This window comes from Delphinus delphis, chromosome 7 (assembly GCF_949987515.2).
Source record: "Delphinus delphis chromosome 7, mDelDel1.2, whole genome shotgun sequence".
Taxonomy (NCBI): Eukaryota; Metazoa; Chordata; class Mammalia; order Artiodactyla; family Delphinidae; genus Delphinus; species Delphinus delphis.
This window is the reverse complement of record NC_082689.1, coordinates 71,665,171-71,683,691: the sequence shown is the minus strand read 5'-3', so window position 1 is coordinate 71,683,691 and position 18,521 is coordinate 71,665,171. Positions and strand designations below refer to the sequence as shown.

Below are 18,521 nucleotides of genomic sequence, written 5' to 3'. Positions count from 1 at the left end.
TTCTTTCACATAGCATAATGTTTTTAAGGTTCACCTATATTGTAGCATGTATCAGTACTTCATTCCCTTTATTGTTGAATAATATTTCACTGTATGGATATACCACATTTTCTTTTTCCATTTGTCCACTAATGCACATTTGGATTGTTTCTACCTTTTGGCTATTATGAATAATATTGCTATAAACATTCATATACAGGTTTTGGTGAACCTATGTTTTCAGTTCCCTTGGGTATACACCTGGAGTGAAATTGCTAAGTCATATACTTTTAACTTTTTGAGGAACTGCCAAACTATTGTCCAGAGTAGCTGTAACGTGTGTATTCCCACCAGCAACATATGAGGGTTACAATTTCTCCACATCCTCACCATCATTTGCTGCTCTCTGTCTTTGATATTGTAACCATCCTTAATGGGTGTAAAGAGTGTAAAGTGCTTTTTGTTTACATTTCACCATAATTAATGATGTTGAGTATTCAAGATGGCATTTTCAACTAACCTCCTACACTACTACCTCTTTATAAAAAACTGTTTAAAAATTTTAACTAACAAATACCTGATAAGCATTTGACATTAGTGGTTTTTCAAAAATGTCATTTCTGTAAGATTTCTCCTATTAGACTATTTTTGAATTTGTTCAAATGTGTGCATAATCTCAACTGTGCACAGTTGAGATAGATATTGTATACTTACTTTAAAAGAATATATAAAAGAGTTGGAAAGAATCGTAGCTTACAAGTTTTGAGTCACCTGGTCCCTCTCACCAAAACTTAAGGTAGTCTTTGCTTGGCATCTTATAAATGAAAACCATTTAGAATTGAATTTAAAACTGAAATAGATCTTAAAGGAAACCTGGATCAGCTGGCTTATATGATCTATTTTGTAATTACAAATAAAGTTCAGTGACTTCCAAAATCTTTCAGCTAATTAATGACATATCTATAACTAAAAGCTAGATATGTTGATCACTATAGTAGGGTTCTTTCTAATGGAATTCACTACAAATAAGCTCAAATAATAAAACATGTAGCATGAAATAATGCAAAGGGCAGTGGACTGGCAAACAGAAGACCTGCCTGTATTTTATTACATTTGGTTGTTCCTAGAATCCTAATTTAACCTCTTTACTATATCTTCAACAAATAGAAAATTCTACTAGATAATCTCTAATGAATTCTTCCTCATCTAAAATTCTTTGGGAGTTAATGGAGTACAAAATAGCAAGAGTAACTGGACACGGGAGTTGACTTAAAAGAGTACAGAAACTTTAAACAATAAAACTTTAGTGGAATTTTCACTGTTACAAAATGGGAATGGAATCAGTAGTACATTCCATGAATAAGAATAGCACAGACTAACACAGACAGAAAAAGAACTCAACTACCACTACATGTTGCAATGTACTGATGAGTAAAAAGATAGGCATTTCCCAATTATACAAAATGATATACCGAGGCAGCCAGAATCAGAAGGTTGATTCCAAAGGTTCCACCTTAGCTTCTTTTGTCTGTAATATCTTCAGAGACTAAAACTGTCAGCATGAAATATAAAGAAGCAGCGGCACATGGTGGAAACCTACAAAATTTTGCATACTTGGAGTGGAAAAGGATGGAAAGATAGACTTGAATATAGCACATACATTCTAAGCATTGTAAACTGAGATCTCACACTAACTTAGACAGAAAACCCAAGACAAAAAACACATGACAGGTCAACTAATCCATACAAGACAAATGTCAATGGGTATTTCAAAATGAGGTAGAAATTTGCCTTCAAAGTTAATGCTTAGAGGGCTATTTCCCAGCAGTTGTTTTAAAGTAAAAATATACAGGGGTGGGCTTCCCTGGTGGCGCAGTGGTTGAGAGTCTGCCTGCCGATGCAGGGGACACGGGTTTGTGCCCCGGTCCAGGAAGATCCCACATGCTGCGGAGTGGCTGGGCCCGTGAGCCATGGCCGCTGAGCCTGCACGTCTGGAGCCTGTGCTCCGCAACAGGAGAGGCCACAACAGTGAGAGGTCCGCGTACCGCAAAAAATAAATAAATAAATAAATAAATAAATAAATAAATAAATATATATATATATACACATACATACACATATATATATTTACATATACAGGGGTGCCTCTTCAATGCTGTGTATTGAAAAAAATGTCAGATGGGGTTACATGAGAAGAAAGCGGGGGGCGGGGGGGAGGGAGGGAGGGAGGGAGAAAGAGGAGACTGCTTTGAAAAGACACTGTGGCAAATGTAAAATAGCATACATTCTATAAATGGTTTCCTCTGAACAGAATGTAAACATACAGTTTTCATCTGCTTGGTTACTTCAAAGAATATGCAACAGGAGAGGCAAAGATAGAAATTAAAAAGACAAGATGGACTGAAAAACAATTCATCAATAGAAGGAATTACATAATGCAAAATAACAAATAAAATAATTAATATATGCATTATAGGCACACTAAAACAGAATAAAGATGTGAGAGTTTTGAAGATTTTTCAGAATGAAGAAAAATATATATAACATTGAAAAAGATTTAAAAGAAGATGGCTGATATGGAGTAAAAAAAAATATCCTACCTAAAAATTCATAGATATTATCAGCCAGGGTTCATTTGGGACACAGATGGCATATTCAACTTGGGACAATCCAAGGGAGGTTAAGGTACAAAGGTACTATTTATAAAAGTAAGAGTGAAGAGGAACCACAGGGGACAGTGCCATAATCCAAGGCTAACAGCAGAAGAACTTTCCCTTTCCTTATACCTGTAGGTTTAAGTAGAGGGGTTAGTGACTGTAATCAGAAGGAGGGAGTAGTGTAGAAAAGGCCACTTTCAGTGTACAGACCTAGATAGCCTGCTGTGCCCCCACAGGGAGCCAGGGAAAATAAATGCTTGTTACATACTCTTCCCTGCAGTATTCCTGAGGGTCTCCTCATTGGTAAAAACTGACCAGGTGCCAGAGGGTACACCCATATGATCCAAACAAATAAGCTTCCTATGGCAAAAAGCAAAGTATACTAAGGAGAAGAGTGGATCTGGAAAGGCAAATGGAAGACAGTCATAATACTGTTTACAGGAATAAAGAAAAGAAATGTAAATTTTTGTCTTTCAATCGAAGTCCATTCACAAGTATTGTAATTACTGATACGGTTGGATTTTATTTTCCATTTTGATATTTGCTTTCTAAATGTCTTTTTTGGTCCTCTGTTACTCCTTTAGGGTCTTTTACATAAAATAAGTATGTTTTCAATGTAACATTGTAATTCCTCTTTCGATTAAATTATTTGATTTTGTAAAGTTTCTTTTTAGTCATTGTTTTAGGGGTTAAAAAACGAATCTTTAACTTATGACAATCTATTTCAGATAAATAATTGACTTAATTCTATTATAGCAAATGTGCTCCTATATGGTCCATATCAACCACCCTCGTTAGTAATCTTAATATTAATTATATTACTTTCATATACATGTCCAACAATAAAGTACTATAATTATTGCTTTAAACACTTGGTTTTTGAAGAAATAAGAAGACAAGGAAAAACATCATATGGTCTTTTGTATTTACCCACACATGTACCATTGCTAGTGCTCTTCATTCCTTCATGTGGCTCTGAGTTATTGCTAAGTATCATTAAGTAATGATGAAGAATTTCATTAAGTAATGCTTGTAGTACAGATCTGCTAAGCAATAAAATCTTAGTTTTTGTTTTCTTAGAAGGAATGTTTTTCACTTTCATTACTGAAGGATAATTTTACTGCATATAGAATTCTTAGTTGTCAGTTCCCCTACCAGACTCAACTCCAGGACCCTGAATATGTCATTACATTGTCTTCTTGATGCTCTTCTTGTTTCTGATTAGAGAACTTAGCTATTAATCACATTGTTGCTCCCTTATTCATGATGAGTTTTTTTCCTATTGCTTCTTTCAAGAGTTTCTATTTGTCTTTGCCTTTCAACAGTTTCACTGTAAAGTATCCAGGTGTATCCCTTGTCTTTTTCATATTTGGAGTTTGTTGAGCTTCTTCAATCTGTAGTTTAATGTTCTTATCAAAATTGGGGGGTTTTCATTAATTATTTTTTCTGCCACTCCCGACCCTTCCTCTCATTTTAGCATGTCCATTAAATGTATGTTGGGATACTTCATACTATCCTAAAGTTCTCTGAGATTCTTTTTTATCACTTTTCTTCAATTTGTCTCCCTAGCTTTGAGATCTTTGTCTGCTAAGTCTAACATTTGGACCCAGAGTTAGTTACTACTGACTATCTTATTTTCTGGTATGTGTCACTGTTTCTTTTTTTTTTTTTTTGCATGTCTACTATTTTTGAAAACTACATTTTAGAGAGCATATAGCAACTCTGGATTCTGCTTTATTTTCCAGAAAGTTTTTGTCTCACTAACTTGCCTGAACTTAAGTTGCAGAATCTGTCTATGTTACAGTGTGTATCACTGATGACTCTGCTTAAATTTTAAAAAAATTAATGTACTTTTTTGGGAGCAGTTTCGTTTTTTTTTTGCACTACGCGGGCCTCTCACTGTTGTGGCCTCTCCCGCTGCGGAGCACAGGCTCCGGACGCACAGGCTCAGCGGCCATGGCTCATGCGCCCAGCTGCTCCGCGGCATGTGGGATCTTCCCGGACCGGGGCATGAACCCATGTCCCCTGCATCGGCAGGCGGACTCTCAACCACTGCGCCACCAGGGAAGCCCCTCCCCCAAATTTTTATATGTTGTGTTTTCACTGTCTTTCACTTCAAAATATTTTCTAATTTCCCTTCTAATTTCTTTTTTGCTCTATAATTTATTTAGAAGTACGTTGTTGGGCATTCCCTGGTATTCCAGTGGTTAGGGCTCTGCACTTCCACTGCAGGGGGCACAGGTTCAATCTCTGGTCAGGGAACTTTATATCCCACATAGCTGCGCTGCCAAAAGAAAAGGAAAAAAGTATGTTGTTAAATTTCAAAGTACGTTGTTAAATTTCAAAATACTTTGTATATTCCTATCTTATTGTTATTGACTTCTATTTTAATTGTGTTGGGTTAAGAGAATATATTCTATATAATTTCATTCCTTTCAAATTTGTTGATCTGTTTTTTTTTAATCATATGATCTATATGTGGGAATGTACCACGTGCACATGAAAAGAATATGTGTTCAGCAGTTTTTTTCGGTGTAGCATTCTAAATGCTTATATGTAGCATATAAGTTGATGTTATATCCTCTTCTTGTATTAATCCTTTTATCATTACATAGTGTCTTTCTTTATAGTCTTTACTTTAAAGTCTATTTTGTCTTATATGAGTATTGCAACTCCTGCTTTCTTGTCATTTCTGTTTGCCTGAAATATCTTTTTCCATACCTTTAGTTTCAAACTATGTGTGTCCTTTGCTCTAAGGTGGGTCTCTTGTAGGCAGCATATTGTAGGCTTTTGTTTTTTTATCCAGTCTGCCACTCTATGTCTTCTGATTGGAGCATTCAGTCCATTGATATTTAAGGTAATTATTGATACATATGTATTTACTGCCATTTCAGATCTTGTTTTCCAGTTGATTCTTTGTTTAGTCTTTGTTCTCAATTGCTTCTCGGCCTTTTGGCTAAGATCAAGTGTAGTCTTTGTTCTCTTCTTTTTCTTGTTGTTTTTCTTTTTATGGTTTGATGATTTCCTTTTATTTTATGCTTGTGTTCTCTTCTTTTTGGTTTTTGTGAATTTACTGTATATTTTTGATTTGTGATTGCCCTGTTTTTCAAGTATGTTAACCCCTCCCTATATCTGCTTGCTTTAGACTGATAGTCATGTATGTTTAGACACATTCTAAAAAAGAAAAAAGAATATGCATTTTCTTACTCTCCTTCCCCACATTTTATGAGTTTGATGTCCCTGTTTACATCTTCATGTTTATCCTTTTGCTGTTCCTTTTATTTATCATTGCTTTCACAGTTTTTTTCTTTTTGATCTGTAGCCTGGTTAATTTAAGTGATTTACTTTCCAATTGTGATTTCCTCCTTCCTATATCTTTTTGCTTCTTTTCTATTTAGAGATGACCTTTCAATATTACTTTTAGGATAGGTTTAGTATTGCTGTATTCTTTTAGTTTTGGCTTGTCTGAGAAATTCTTTATTTCTCTTCCTATTCTAAATGATAATCTTGCTGGGTAGAGTATTCTAGGTTGCAGATTTTTCTCTTTCAAGACTTTGAATATATTTTGCCCCTCCCTTCTGGCCTGTAGTGTTTCTGTAGAGAAAACAGCTGATAGCCTTATGGGGGTTCTCTTGTAATTAACTCTTTTTTTCTTGCTGCCTTTAGAATTCTCTCTTTATCTTTAACTTTGCCATTTTTATTATACTATGTCTTGGTGTAGGTCTGTTAGGGTTCATCTTGTTTGGGACTCTCTGTGCTTCCTGTATCTGGATATTTGTTTCCTTCTTTAGGTGTAGGAAGTTTTCAGCCATAATTTCTTCATATACATTTTCAATCCCCTTTTCTCTTTCTGAAATCCCTGTTATGCATAGATTGGCCTGCTTTATATTATTCCATATGTCTCTTATATTGCTTTCATTTTTTTTTTTAATTTGGCTTTCCGTCAAATGGAAATTTTCTGTCTGGAAATTGGGTAATTTCCATTATTCTATCTTCCATGTCACTTATTCTTTCTTCTGCATTATTCGTTCTGCTATTCATTGCCTTGAGCTCAGCTTTCATCTTGGCAAATGAATTTTCTAATTGTTCTTGGCTCCACCTTATAGTTTCTAGTCCCTTTTTACAGTAAACTGCATTTCTGTTGATAGCCTTTCTTAATTCCTTCAGTATTTTCATTACCTCCTTTTTGAACTCAGTGTCTGTTAGACTGAAGAGGTCTGTTTCATTGTTTATTCCTTCAGGGGAATTTTCTTGGTCTTTTAACTGAGAGTGGTTCCTCTGCTTCTTCATTTTGCTTATATTTCTCTTACTCTGTGAGTTTAGGACAAACAAATTATCTACTGTAGTGTTGGAGGGCTATTTACATGCAGGAGCATGTCTGCATAGCTTATGTGGATTTAATATTTTTTTGGTGTGAGTGCTGTTTTTGGTTTGGATGCTTGCCATCTCTTTCCTCAGCCTGTGCTGGCCATTATCCCCTTGATAAGGGGTGTGCGGATGCACGGCCCACACACACGTTCCCAGGAAGGCGGGGGCAGCGGTTGGCTCCTGGTCATGGGTCCCTTGGCGAAGGCAGCTGGCTGCACATACTCCCAGGAAGGTGGGGGCAGTGGTTGGTGCCAGGTCAGAGCACCCTTAGAAGCGGCATGGATCACATGCACCCCAGGGGAGGCAGGGGCAGTGGTTGGTGCAGGGTTGCGGGACACTTGGTGTTGGTGGGCTGCACAAGCTTCTGGGAAGGTAGAGGCGGTGACCTGCACCTGTTCACAGGAACCTCCACAGAGGCTGCAGTCCGCACTGCCTCTGGAGTCTGAGATGGCAGCGACGGCTCACGCCTGCCCCCACTCATGTAGACGGTGCCCTGCCACTTGAGAGCACAAGGAGAAAGAAACTCTTATGGCAAGCACACCCTTCTCCTTCTGGGAAGGAGATCTTCTTCCCAGATTCCCTCAGATGTGGTACACCACACCCTAGCCCCCTCAGGCTGTCTTCACACAGCCAATCCCAGTCCTCTTCCCAGTGTCTGACCTCCGAAGCCCGAACCTCAATACCCAGCCTCCACCAGCCCCAAAGGACAAGCATCTCAGCCTGGGAAATGCCAGTTGGCACCGCTAATCTGTGCAGGTCTCTCTCAGCTTTGCCCTCCACAAACCTGTTGCTGTGCTCTCCTCCAAGGCTCCAAATCTCTCCCTCTGTCCCGGCTGATCTCCCGGCCAGTGAGGAGACTTCCCCGTGTGTGGAAACTTTTCCTCTTTCACAGCTCCCTTCCAGGGGCACAGATTCCATCCCAATTCCTTTTTTGCTCTTTTCTTTCTTTTTTCTTTTGTCCTACCTGGTTACATGGAGATTTTCTTGCCCTTTTGGAGGTCTGAGGTCTTCTGCCAGCATTCAGTAGCTGTGCTGTGAGAGTCATTCCACATGTAGATGTATTTTTGATGTATCTTGTGGGAAAAAGGTGAGCCCCACATCCTACTCCTCTGCTATCTTGATCCATTTCCCCTGAAATGTCCTTTTAACATTATGAAATATCCCTCTTTATCTCTGATAATACCCTCTATCTTGAAAGCTATTTTATCTGATATTAATATAGTTATTCCTTGCTTTTAATGCTTATTGTTTGCCTGGTATAGTTTTGTCCATTCATTTACTTTCATCATACCTGTGTGTTTTTATACCTAAAAGATAATTCTTGTACGCTGTATATAGTTTGGTCTTCCTTTTTTATCCACTCTGACAACATCTGCTTTTTAATTGCAGTGTTTAGACCTTTAATATTTAATATAATTACTGTTATCATCAGATCTCATTCAATATTTTATTATTCTTTCTATCTCTCTGCTGTTATTGCTGCTATTTCTTCTTTCTTATCTTTTAAAAATATAACAAATAATTTTTAATCTTACCTTTTAATATTTCTATCAACTTTTAAGACATATCTCTGTATTTTTTTAGTATTTTATTTAAGAAAATATATCAGAATTCAACCAGAATACTGTACATTTTCATGCAAAATATAGACACCTCACAAGCATACAGTCCCTTTAACCACCTCCCCCCAACCACACTCTGAAATAGTTTTATATATTTCCTAGCAGCTTATTGATTTGTTTTATTATACACTTATGGATTACATCTGCATACATTGAAAACCCCAAAGAACAATGTTATAATTTTCTTTTAAACATCCACAGGTCTTTTTTAAAGAACTTAAGAGGATAAAAATAGTCTTTTATTTTTATCCAGATATTTACCATTTCTGATGCTCTTCATTTGCTCCTGAAGATCCAACTTTTCTGTTAATATTCTTTTTTCCTTTGAAGAACTTCCACTACCATTTCTTGTAGTACAGGTCTGCTGGAGACAAATTTCTCTTAGTTTTCCATTTATAAAATTGTGTTAAATTTGCCATCATTTCTGAAGGATATTTTCACTGGACACAGAATTTTGGGTTGACTGAAGTTTCAGTTTTAAAGTCTCCTGGCCACTATGATTTCTTCCGTTGTTTTTGTTTTCGTTTATGGCCACTGATTTCTGATGAAAAATCTGTTGGCATTTGAATCACTGTTCTTTTGTATGTAAAGCATCACTTTCCTCTGTCTGCTTTCAAGATTTTCTCTTTATCTTAGGGTTTCATTTTGTAATGTGTCTAGGCATAGTTTTCTTAGAATAGCCCTCATGGATCTAAACTGCACTGCAACACACCTCATCCCTTGATTTCCTGTTATATCCAATATATCAGTCCTCTAAACCTAGTCCTTCCTACTATCTTTACTCATAACCTGTCCATGTTGGAATGACCAGAGCTGCTCACTTACAAGTTGATGTTTTATAATTCAACTGAGTCATCAGAGTTCCTGGAAAATACTTTAATTCTCCCAAAGGACCATTCCAAATAAAAAAAAATACATGAAGGAGAGATATGCACTAAGATAGAAAATACTTAGTAGCTACATAAGACATCAAAAACTAACCCCTTCTAGAAGATGCTACATTAAATCCTTTTTAAAATGAGTAGTATAATATCTTTTAAATAAGTTCAGAGGTAAAAGTTCCAATTTTAAAAAGAAGAGAACAAATCAGATAGGATAGTTAGAACTTATGGGGTGATTTCACCAATAAGACAAAAGAAAAAATTGTCTAGTCTTCCTGAAGTCATCAGAGGCCTGCTCAGCAGGTGAACATGAATGTTTTCTGCTCAGAGATACTCAGGATATTGGTCAAACTAATAGAAACAAAGGATTCACATATTCTTAGTAAAGAATATATTTATATCACTAAGATCAAAGACTGGATATGCTTATGCTAATTGCCTTTCACCATGTATTTTCTTCACTAACAGCCACTTCTCATGGATATAGTTTGTAATTATATCAATAAATTCTTTTATAAAACAACAAATCCCAATTGCATGCAATATTGTTCAACTCCTCCTAGAATGGTTCACTTGGGAAATATACAATTATATAATCATTCTGTCAGACCTCAGAGTGACCTGAAAATTCTTCACATCACACTCATCCCACAAACCCTTTGTCTTTTGCCTTTTTTAAAAAATATATCATTATCATGTTATAGTGAAATTACTATTTAATTTTCCATAAATAAACATTCTAAACTTTTGTATATGATATAAGAATAGTTTTCCGGTTGACAGGAAAATAGTAATAGTAATTTTGCTCAAAAATATGAGCGCTCGTAGTCAAACAATGGGATTTATGGTACACACTTCAAAAATGCTGAAGATCAAAGGGTATAACAACTGTGGATACACTTAAGGATTATCATTTAGTTAATTTATATTATTCTACCAGTTTAATACACAAATTGTAACCTTCTAATTGCTAGTTCCAAAGACTCACATTGTACATAAAGAATCTTCAACAGCTGTCAAAATTGTCTACTTTTTCTTTCCTATAAATGTGTCAATTGGGAAGGATAAACACAAAAAGAACTATATGACTTTCATTAAAATAGGAAAAATAGAAATTAGACAACACTTCCTCCTGTACAGCATCCTGGGTCCCTAGAATCCTCGTGGAAATACACAGTTGCGTGATACTAACCAAACAGAATGAAGTTTTTTTGCAGGGATATGCAGCACCTACTTTATACTCCTGATAGGAGGGGAGTGTTATAGCTTCCTGACTTCTCCCACTGCTTGAGATTCTAGAAAGTGTTTGCCAGCTAACCTGATATATGTATACAATGTACACCTAGCATGGGGGAATTTACTGAGAGGTAGGTGAGTTATAGGTCAAATCCCAAGCTTCCCTGAGCATTTGTCCAGAACTAAGCCGCAGACTTCCTTGAAGGCTCCTTCAACATATGTACAACCACACTTGTATTGGGAAGGTTCTTATACTGAACATGGTCTAAGGACCACAGTTACAGATCCATTTCTCCACAGTCTACTCCTTGATCCTTGATGAGTTATTTAGCCAGTAGCCATGAGGTATATATTTTTGTGTATTTTGTAACTGAGGACCATAGATCCCCAGACATATATAGGTATGATTTTACGGAACACAATCTGTTCTTTTTGAGCATTATCATGGACTTACGGCTTTTTACAGATTCAACTAGTTCTAGTTATTATAATCATGGTCTTCTTTTTCAAATTTAAATTATCAAAATTCAGCCAATAAAAGGTCTTTGAAACTGGCATCTTTGTCAGTACTTCTAAACATCTTGGAAAGTATTCTTGCTATCTCACAACAATAATATATTCCAGACCAGTCTTATTTATTCTGGCTGCAAACATGAATGCAGTGTTCTCCAAACAATTCTGGCTCATTTTACTTGACAATAGTGTCTGCAGAAGGCCAACAAACAAGATATTTAAGCTCAGAGAGCCTTAGTTTCCTCTCTACAATGAGTATTTTAGAACACACTGAGCATTCTGATAATGTTTTCTAAATACCATTACCCATTATACAGAATCAGGGCTCCTTGGAGAAATGGCTCATTTTAAGTCTGGGTAAAGAAATGAACAAGACAGGCATAGAGTATCTTGTAACAGAAAGAAAATAAGTACTTAAAAAAATGAGCTACCTTGGGCTTCCCTGGTGGCGCAGTGGTTGAGAATCTGCCTGCCAATGCAGGGGACACGGGTTCAAGCCCTGGTCTGGGAAAATCCCACATGCCGCGGAGCAACTGGGCCCGTGAGCCACAACTACTGAGCCTGCGCGTCTGGAGCCTGTGCTCCACGACAAGAGAGGACTCGACAGTGAGAGGCCTGCACACCGCGATGAAAAGTAGTCCCCATGCACTGCAACTAGAGAAAGCCCACGCACAGAAACGAAGACCCAACACAGCCAAAAATAAATAAATAAATTTTTTAAAAAAATGAGCTACCTTGAAAAAAATTTAACAACAGAACTGCAAGACTTGTACACTTGAAACTATAAAACATTGCTGAAAGAAATTAAGATCTAAACAAATGGAAAGATAGCCTATGTTCACAAACTGAAATGCTTACCATTATTAAAATGGCAATATTCCCCAAAGTGATGAAGTGATTCAGCACAATCGCCATCCAAATCCTAGCTGCTTTCTTTTCCTCCCAGAAATCAACAAGCTGATCCTAATATTCATATGGGACCCAGGAAAACCAAAACAATCTTGTAAAGAAAGAACAAGGTTGAAAGACTCACACTTCTCAATTTTGAAACTTACTACAAAGCAAGAGTAATCAAGAAAGTGTGGTATTGGCCTAAGGACAGACTTATACATCAATGAAAAGGAATTGAGAGTCCAAAATTAAACGCTTATATCTATGGTAAATTGATTTTTTACAAGAGTACCAAGAGAATTAAATGGGGAAAGAAGAACATTTTTAACAAATGGTGTTAAGGAAACTGGATACCCACATGCAAAATACTTAGTTGGACCTCTACCTCACACTATAAACAAAAATTAAACATGGTCTCAAAATGGATCAAGCTCAAACTGGATCACAGACCTAAATATAATAGTTAAAACTATAAAACTCCTAGAAGAAAACATAGGAGTATATCTTCATTATATTGGGTTAGGCAACAATTTCTTAGATACAACACCAAAAAGGCAAAAGCAACTAAAAAAATGGATTAATTGGACCTTATTAAAATAAAAATCTTTTGTGCTTCAAAGAACACAAGTAAGAAAGTGAAAAGACAACTCACAAAATGGGATAAAACAATTGCAAATTATATATCTAACAAGGGACTTTTATCCAGAATATATAAAAAACTTACCATTCCAAAAAATAAAAATAAAAAATGGGCAAAGAATCTAAATAGACATTTCTCCAAATAAGAAATGCAAATGGCCAATAAACACATGAAAAGATGCTCAATATCATAAGTTATTAGGGAAATGCAAATAAAAACCAATAAGATACCACGTCACACTCACTAGGATAGCAAATGAAAATGATAGACAATAACAAGTATCAGTGAAGATGCAGAGAAATTGGAACCCTGATATCAACACATTGCCGGTGGGAAGGTAAAATGGTGTAGCTGCTTTCAAAACAGTTTGGCAGTTCATCAAAATGCTAAACATAGAACTACCACGTGATCCAGAAATTCCACTCTCCATACTCAAGAGAATTAAAAACACATACTCAGGGACTTCCCTGGTGGCACAGTGGTTAAGAATCCGCCTGCCAACGCAGTGGACATGGGTTCGATCCCTGGTCCGGGAAGATCCCACATGCCCTGGAGTAACTAAGCCTGTGCGCCACAACTACTGAGACTGCGCTCTACAGCCTGCGAGCCACAACTACTGAAGCCCACGTGCCTACAGCCCGTGCTCTGCAATGAGAAGCCACCGCAATGAGAAGCCCGCGCATCGCAACGAAGAGTAGCCCCGGTTTGCCACAACTAGAGAAAGCCCACGCGCAGCAACGAAGACCCAACACAGCCAATAAACAAACAAATAAATAAATAAATGTTCTTTAAAAAAAAAAAACTATTCGTAACGGGCAAGAAGTGAAAACAACCTATGTCCATCAACTGATGAACTGATTAACAAAATGGGGTATATCTGTACACTGGGATATTAATTGGTAATAAAAAAGAATGGCTGGCATACCAGTACATGCTTCAACAAGGATAAACCTTGAAATCATTATGTTGAGTGAGAGAAACCAGTAAAAAAAAAAAAAAAAAAAAAAAAATCCACATTTTTGTGATTACTTTTATATGCAGTGTCTAGAACAGGCAAATTCATAGAGACTAAATTAGTGGTTGCCTAGGACTGGGATGGTAGGGGTGGGGAGAAGAGCAGGAATTGAGAATGACTGCTAATGTCATTTTGGAGTTTGAAAATATTCTAAAATTAGACAGTAGTGATGGTTGTGCAACTCTGTGAATATATCAAAAACCACTAAGCTGTACAACTTAAGTGGGTCAATTTTATGGTATGTGAAATGTATTTCAATAAAGCTATGAAAAAATGCATAATCTGAATTTAATGAGAAAACAATAAGGCAGACCCAATTTTAAAGAAATTCTATAGACTATTGGACTACACTTCAAAAATGTCACTTTCATAAAAGACAAAAGCTAAGGAAGTATTCCAGATTAGACTAACAAGACATGACAATTAATGACAATACATGAGAAAAATAATTGTTATAAGGAACAGCTGAGATAAAAGTGACAAATTCTGAAAGAGGACTGCATATTATTAGATACTAGTAGTCTATCAATTGTGAATTTCCTGATTTTTATAATTATACTATAGTAATGTAACAGAATATCCTTGTTTTTATCAGATACATGTTAAAGTAAAGGTATGGGGTCATGATGCCTGCAACTATTATTAAACAGATGATAATAATAATAGTAATAATGTATCTGTTATAGAAAGAGAGAGAAAGCAAATGTGGAAAATGTTAATAGTTATGAATTGAGGTGAAAAGTATAAAAGAAAATTCTTCTATAAGTTTGAAAGTTGGGCTTTTTATTTTTCAAAAAACTTATTTTTGAAAAATAAATGTTTTTCTATAATCAATTTTATCAATAGTTTATTTTATTATCATGAACTATTGATTTAAAACATTTTAATAGTCAGTTTTATCAATAGTTTATTATCATGGTTAGAAAAGATTTATCCACTCCTAGGTAATAAAGAAATTAATCCATGTTTTCTTCTAGTAACTATATGGTTTCACTTTGTACATTTCCATTTTTCACAGTTCAATTTGGAATTTATTCTGGTGTATGGTTGAGAAACATTTCACTTACAGCTGTTCCTTTATGTGTATATCTAGTTTATCCCAACAATACTTGTTTAAAAGTCCTTCTTTTCCCCACTGATTTTAAATGCTATTTTAACAAATTGGGTCTAGTTATAGATTTTCTATTGCATTAGCGAGCTGAAACCATTGTTTAAATTATAGTAGCTGTACTGTATGTTCTATTGTCTTAAAAAATTTTTTTTGGTTGAAATATAGTTGATTTACAATGTTGTATTAGTTTCAGGTTACAGCGAAGTGATTCAGTTATACATATATATATATATATATATTTGTTTTTTAGATTCTTTTCCACTCTAGGTTATTACAAGACACTTAGTTCCCTGTGCTATACAGTAGGTCCTTGTTGGTTATCTATTTTACATATAGTAGTGTGTATATTTTAATCCCAATCTCCTAGTTTATCCCTCCTCCCCTTCCCCTTTGGTAACCATAAGTTTGTTTTGTATGTCTCTGAGTCATTTCTGTTTTGCAAATAAGTTCATTTGTATCATTTTTTTAAAATATCATTTTTATAATATTTTCATGGTTATTCTTGCTTTTTTTGTTTTTCTTAATAAACTTTATGAACTAAAGAAACAAAAAGGAGGATATTTGTACTGAGGTTTACATTTCAATTTATAAATTAAGAAAAACTGACCTTCTAATGATGTTAATAAATTTATATCCAAAAACATAATATGCCTTTCTATTGGTTCATGGCTCCTTTGGGCTCCTTCTGTGTGGTTTTTGTTTGTTTTTTTTATGGTTTTAGGCATTTTGTATTGAGTTTATATCTAGATTTTTTTTCTTGCATTATTTTTGTCTTGCTACTAAAAATTTAGTCTCCTCTTCCATTACATCTTCTAACTGCTTATTTTTGAGTCTATGAAGGTGTTAATTTTTTTTTAAATTTATTTATTTTTGGCTGTGTTGGGTCTTCATTTGCTGCTCATGGGCTTTCTCTAGTTGTGGCGAGCAGGGACTACTCTTCATTGCGGTGTGTGGGCTTCTCATTGTGGTGGCTTCTCTGGCGGTAGAGCACGGGCTCTAGGCACGCAGGCTTCAGTAGTTCTGGCACATGGGCTCAGTAGCTGTGGCTTGCGGGCTCTAGAGCACAGGCTCAGTAGTTGTGGCACACGGGCTTAGTTGCTCTGCAGCATGTGGGATCTTCCTTGACCAGGGCTCGAACCCGTGTCCCCTGCATTGGCAGGCGGATTCTTAACCACTGCACCACCAGGGAAGTCCCAAAAGTGTTCATTTTTTAATGTTGATTTTATAACCTGATATTTATATTCTCTCATTCTTTCACTAGGTTTTCCACTAATTCTTTTGGGGTTTTTTGGATATAGAATTATTCCCTCTGTAAACAGAAACAGTTTCTCTTCCTTTCCAATTTTTTATGCCTGTAAATTCTTTGTCTTTCTAAAACTTCCAAGGCAATATTAGGCATCCTTATCTTTTCCTGAGTTGGTGGCAATGCTTCTATTGTTTCCCAAATAACAAAGGTATTTGACACAGGGAATGAGATGAATACAAAATTGCAAGAAGGGCTGGAGGAAGAGGTTCTAAAAAGCCTTTAAAAATGACTCCCAGAACAACCCCTCTGAACATCTCCTTGAACCTGCTGGCTAGCAGCAACAGCCAAGAGGAGCAGAAGCCTTTACTTCACTTCTTCCTTCTACATTTTCAGGAATGCATTTTATTAGAGGGATCTAATGTGTATTCAGAATGCTAGCAGCAAGGGATTCAGGAAATGCAATATTCAGCTTCCCAGTCTCTTCAGTACAACAAAGCACCAACAGAATGTAATTTAATGGATGTTGAACAAGCCAAACAACTCTAAAATCTCTGTTTCCTCAATCAGAGATAGAAAAAATTGTATGCATTAGTGAACTATTCTCCATTTCTACTCAAGTGAGGATATGAAGGATAAGTTCAGGGTAAAGAATGTGATAGCAACATAAGTGAAACATTACAAAAAAAAAACCTTTCCAGTTATAGAATTATGAAACTTAAGAAAGCCCATCAAAGAGATACTAAAAAACAGATCAAGTAACTATTTTTCTGGGACAATTCAGGTACACTTTTATCTAAAATAATGTACAGAAAAATAATTCTCCATATTTCCCCAACTGATTTATTATCCATCTATTTTTATATTTCCCAGCATATCAACTTATTAGAGAATATAACAAAATATTAGCTTGTCTAAGTGAAAGACTTCAATTATCTCTTGCCTACCAGTGTTGTTCAATATATCTAGTTATGATATGAATCAAATATTAATTTTAGCACAGAAAGTTCTATAAGGATTCTGTTCACTTGTTGATCTACTTACTGTGTATCTTCCCATTTAGCAACACCAAAATCTGAAGCCTTTAATTAAATTATGAATCATGTCTAAATTTCCTCTTCAGAAAATTCTAGGTATGAATAGTTAGTTGTTGACACCAATCTTTATAAGTCTCTATTGACTCTTGTTCAGAAAAACTCCAGTGGCTATGTTTGACTTACAGTGCAAGTCCTATCTTTAAAATAGTTTCATCTGACAAGCAGTTTCTTAAAATCAGTAAAAATATTTTTATACCATTTATTTGCTGCTTCCATTAGTAGTTTTAAACTAATGTGTCCTGAGTACAACCTAAAACAGTTAAACAAATGGAAACACCTTTAAAATGAAAGATTTTTAAAAAATCCTTTTTCCCTCTCATTTGTATTCCTCTATTTATTTCCTATGTTATACTATTTTATTATATTTGTCACCTTTAAATGAATAAAATAGGGACCTTAATTATGTATGTATGTATATAGGTTAACTGATTTTTGTTTTAAGATAAAGTACATGATAGTACAAAAGAAATGTAAGCTCTCTTCATCCTGAATTTAGGAAACCCTAAGAATGAAGAAGATGTTTAGTAAACTTACAGATACCAGGGGCTTGTTTCTTTGTGATGCTTCATAGCTATTTGTGTGTTTTTATGTATGTACACAGTACTGCTCAGTGTTTTAATTTCTCTAAACGAAAACAGTAGGCTTTACCACATTAGATGTTTTTCATCCAAGTAGAAAAATTAAAAATATGCAATCATATTAAAATTGAGTCATTCAAGACAAATTCAGAGATGGAAATTAGATTAGAGGTTACCAGTAGCTGAGTAAGAGTGGGGAGTTATTGCTTAATAGTTACAGAGTTTCTGTTTGTGGTGATGAAAGAGCTTTGGAAACAGCAGATGGTTGCACAACAGTGTGAATGTCATTACTACCACTGAATTTTACACTTAAAGATGGTGAAAATGGTAAAATTTATGCTATGTCTTTGTTACCACAATTTTTTTAAATGGTTAACATGGTAAATTTTACGTTATATGTATTTTAATCACAGTCTTAAAAAAGTAGACAGTCACTTACAAGAAGGGTTACTCCCTTAAAAATTGTTACATTTATTCATCTAAGATGTAAATATTAAATATATCATAGGGACTTCCCTGGTGGCGCAGTGGTTAAGAATCCGTCTGCCAATGCAGGGACTTGGATTCGATCCCTGATCCGGGAAGATCCCACATGCCGCTGAGCAACTAAGCCCGTGTGCCACAACTACTGAACCTGCGCTCTAGAGCCCACAAGCCACAACTACTGAGCCTGTGTGCCACAACTACTGA

General features: G+C 35.7%; 1 protein-coding gene across 20 annotated transcripts in view; it reads right to left on the bottom strand.

The window, feature by feature from the left end:
* BAZ2B (bromodomain adjacent to zinc finger domain 2B) overlaps positions 1 to 18,521 on the bottom strand; it is a 382,464-nt gene that overhangs the window by 314,738 nt on the left and 49,205 nt on the right. For 19 of the 20 annotated variants that reach the window (XM_060016702.2, XM_060016712.2, XM_060016708.2 and 16 more), the window contains exon 3: positions 8,888 to 8,987. The exons of the other annotated variant lie outside the window; for it this stretch is intronic. The gene's annotated coding sequence lies outside the window, so the exon portion shown is untranslated. The remainder of the gene's footprint in view (positions 1 to 8,887; positions 8,988 to 18,521) is intronic. 20 annotated transcript variants of the gene reach the window in all.